Source organism: Octopus bimaculoides, chromosome 1, assembly GCF_046866305.1.
Source record: "Octopus bimaculoides isolate indiv1 chromosome 1, ASM4686630v1, whole genome shotgun sequence".
In the NCBI taxonomy this organism is placed as follows: Eukaryota; Metazoa; Mollusca; class Cephalopoda; order Octopoda; family Octopodidae; genus Octopus; species Octopus bimaculoides.
Genome location: NC_142928.1, coordinates 98,076,376 through 98,081,375, shown reverse-complemented (window position 1 = coordinate 98,081,375; position 5,000 = coordinate 98,076,376).

The following is a 5,000-nucleotide window of genomic DNA, read 5'->3' as shown; positions in this document are numbered from 1 at the left end:
TTTAGTCTTCCTCAGTGGGAGATACCGAAGAATGATAACCCTGAACCGTTTAGAAAGCCGTAGGTTTATAATATAACATTCAATACTATTGACTGACGCACATTGGCAGACCGCTCAGTCAGAACGAATATATTTGTAGTAGCGCTAAGCAGTGATGAGAAATAAACAAACTTTAGGTCAGTGCGTGTGTGTGTGTGTATGTGAGTATTGCTTTGTTTATCTATTCTTATATATACTCATGTGTGTGTATAGATATATGTGTGTGTGTGTGTGTGTGTTTGTGTGTACTTATATACTTGTATCCTTTATTCAAACGTAAACATTAGTTCGTGGCTTACATTACTTGATGAACTTCACTTTGTTATCAGTGCTGTCCTGATAATTCATCATAGATATCTAGAACCTCACGCTATCAGCTCGCTCTCTCCCGCTATTCCTTTGACATTCTTGAGTAGAGGATTTTTAAAGCTAGTCCTACCCACTTCACTTTCTTCCCCCTATCTAGCATTCTTTTTCCTTCTCTTTAATGACTACTTCACTTCATTCAAGTTATTTGACCTTCCCACAAACTAATGCTTTCATTGGTAATTTGGTTTTGATTTTAATCTGATTTCTTCTTTTATCTCGAATGGTCATTCCTGTAGTGGACAGTTTGAGAACTCATTTCTTCATTTCCGTGCCCAATGTAAACAACGTTGAGGTAACAAAGACCTGAAGATTAGCTAAGCTGGTTTGCGCTTGTTACAACATATATAACAAACTTTAGTTTGCTATGAAACAATTATAGTCCGTGCCTTACATGTTCCAGTCCTTACCTTATAATTACCTTATATATATTTATATATATATGTGTGTGTGTGTGTGTGTGTGTGTGTGTGTGTGTGTGTGTGTGTGTGTACATATATAAAATTATCACCAGACAATGATTAATATTTCGAACGCAATTAATACATATGTTTCATGTGGTTGCATAAGAATTTGTTACGTAAGTACTACCTCATCAGTCGAATACAAACGAATTAGAAATAAATTGAACGCATCCAGTTTGCCTCTCTATATATCATAGTAGTAGACAGGAAAAAAAATCACTTGAACAATAGGAAGAATTATAGAGCAGAAATCGTGAATGATAAAAAAGAGAAAAAGGGAAGAGGATAAGAGAGACAACAGTTGAAAAATGCTTTCCTTTCACTTTTAATTTTACGAAATATTAACATAGAAAGTATCACAGCTGATTCTGTAGTATATCTAAATGGAGAAAATTTTTATGATTGCTTCAAAGTTATGACTTGACAATTAATACTAGTAGATACGCTAATAGACGTTTTCTTTGATGTATTGGTCTAGTGAGAAAGGAAGCACTTCCTTAATTCTTTATGATCTTATCAGCATGATTATCATAGTTCTCAACTTGTTTTCGTCCTTGCCAGGTTAATGCGATCTTTGTTCTCTTTACCTTTTCTTTATTTCCTCCTTTTTCCTTCATTTTTCCTTTTTGTATTTCTTATGCTAAAGTTGATTGACTCCCTATCTACATATTCATTCATTTACTTATTCATTTATCCACACACACACACACACACACACACACATATATACATACATACATACAGGCATATATATATATATATTTATATATGTATGTGTATATATATATATATATATATATATATATATACACACGCATACATAAATATATTTATATATTTATATGTATATTTATATATGTATGTATATGTATATATGTATATATATATATATGTATATATATATATATATATATATATATATTTATACAATACATATATACACATATGTATATATACATATATATATATATACATATATGTATATGTATGTGGATATTATATAAACGTGTATGTATGTATATGCATATGCATGTATATATTTATATATTGTATGTGTGTGTCAGTACGTGTAGTGCGTGTGTGTGTGAGAATGTGTGTGAATGTCTGCATGCTTGAATATATAATTATGTAAAAATGCGTACCCACATACAAAGACACGCATAAACATACATTGGTTCATTTCCTCACTATTTCACACGGTCAAGAACTCACAAACATGCACAAATAATTAAAAAGATGCTACACAGAAATTACTTATATCTTACATGAAAGCAAAATTCTTGTTTGCAGCTATGAAATCTTAGTCTTCTTGTTTTCGTTTTCGTTTCTTTTTTTCCCCCATACTTATTTCTTTTCCGTATTATTGTTCATATAATATATATTTTTCTTCTTTTTCTTTATTTGTTTGTTTATGTGTATATGTGTGTATGTGTGTATGTGTGTGTGTGTATGTGTGTACAAAAAAGACTGCACTGCTCAGCATTCAGATATTTTAAGTAACGTACGTACATACACACACACACACACACATATATATATATATATATATATATATATATATATATATATATATATATATATATATATATATATATACACACATGTATAAATGTATATCAATGTAAATATATATATATGTATACATACATACACACATGCATATATGCATGCATATATGCATGCATATATGCATGCATATATGCATGCATACATACATTCATACATATATGTCTACGTCTATATATATATATATATATATATATATATATATATATATATATATACATATTTATATATATATGTATATATATATATACACATGCATACGCACATACACACACAAACATATGTATATATATGTATATATATATATATATATATATATATATATATATATATATATATATATATATATATACACATATACAAACACACATATGTATATATATATATATATATATATATATATATATATATATATATATATATATATATATATATATTGAGAGAGGGTGATATAGTTATACACAAATATAGATAAAGATGAACATACGTACTAACAGCTGTATTTAAAAGTATGTGTTATAATCATTTGTATATTTGTCAGTATATATATGGGTGTGTGTGTGTGAGAGAGAGAGGGAGAGAGAGAGAGAGAGAGAGAGAGAGAGAGAGAGAAAGAAAGAGAGTGAGTGAGTGAGTGAGTGAGTGAATGAGTAAGTGGGAGTGTATGTACATTATACAGAGGAAGATATACACATATACTTATCTACACGAACATACATGCATACATATACCTATTTATATATACACATACATGTATACATTCATTCATCCATATCTACAGTCACACAACGATGTGCACATACACCTTCATATGCATATATAAACAAATTCATACATATGCATACCCATATACATGCATAGATATATGTGCGTACGTACATACATATTTACATACTTACATACATAAATACAGACATACATACATACCCATACATATAAACGTTCATAAATATATACATAAATAAAATGCAGGCTTGCACACCTTGATACATACATATTTAGATATACACATACATACACACGTGCATACATAGGCACATGCATACAAACATACGTGCATACATGCATACATACATACAAACATACATACACACATACAAACATATATGCATACAGGCACACATACATACATAAACGTGTGCATACATTAATATTTTTTCTCATTTTCTTTTCGTTTTTTTTTTCTTCCTTACTGCCTTTCATTATGTTGTATTTTTAAAACAACCTGAAACACTTTCAAGGTGAGATGATAAAGAACGAAGAACTGATGACGGAATGAGTAGATGGTGAATAATGATGATAGTGGAGTGACGTCCGGGTGAGGTGCAAGTTGGTGACAATGTTACTCTCTGACAACTGGTATATCAAAAGATAAGACAACGTTCAAAAAAAGGCAAAAGAAAAACAAACAAAAAACAGTTTTTTGTTACTATATCATCATGGCGGTGGTGAATGTATCTGCTACTGTTTTTCTTGCTATTGTTGTTGTTGTTGTTGTTGTTGTTGTTGTTGTTGTTGTTGTTGTTGTTGTTTTTGTTGTTGTTGTTGTTGTTGTTGTTGTTGCTACTGCTGCTATTAGTTGCAATACTCTAATCTTCTAAACATAATGTTATATGTCTGTGTGTCTACGTAATATTATAACCATATATAGTAGATACTTACAGACTGAAATGCGAACGTGTGTGCATGGGTGAAAACATAGATAAATACAGACATATATACATACATACATACATACATACATACATACATACATACATATATATAAAAGTCAAGAACCAAATTATAATTGACATTTATCATAAACCATCGGGCTAGAAGCAATATCTCCTGTTTAGCTCATGCCACCCAAAACACATCAAAAGAAATATCCCCTTTAATTTAGCAAAAAGGATTTTCACATAAAAATACTCGGGACCTTCGTCTTCAAGGCCTCAGAACACTAACTGAAAGACAATAGCTACTCTCACTTATAGACGATAGAATTAAGCGTGCTGAGAAATTAGACATTAAAACACTAAAGGCAACAAAATGTAACACCACACCTCATCTCAAAACACTGCTGTATATATCAACTCACAACCCTAGAAACAACACTATTGTACAAAATCTCACAATGCTCACTAGAGATCCAAAAATGAACAACATTCTGAAAACACGTAAATTCATCAAATGCAAAATGCAACACAAATAACTAAAAAGACTTCTAATAAATTCGAAGATTTACACAACAACCACGAAACCAACGGTTGAAAACTGTGGACTCCCAAACAGTGGAACATGCTCAACTTACTGGAAGAGGTTTACAATTAAAACCAACTTCATTTGTGCTTCCGAGAATCTAATTTCTGTTATTACTTGCTCAGGTTGTGGACATAACTATATAGGACAGACAAGTATGATACTGAGACAGAGAATCACACTTCATAAGGAACAGATCTGGTTCCCGCAATACACACAGATTCATTTGAGTGAACACATAGAGAGATGTGCAGGAAATATCCAACCAAACTTCACAGTTTTTCCCATCTACCAGCGCAAAGAAACAATTTCAAAAACGTTTAA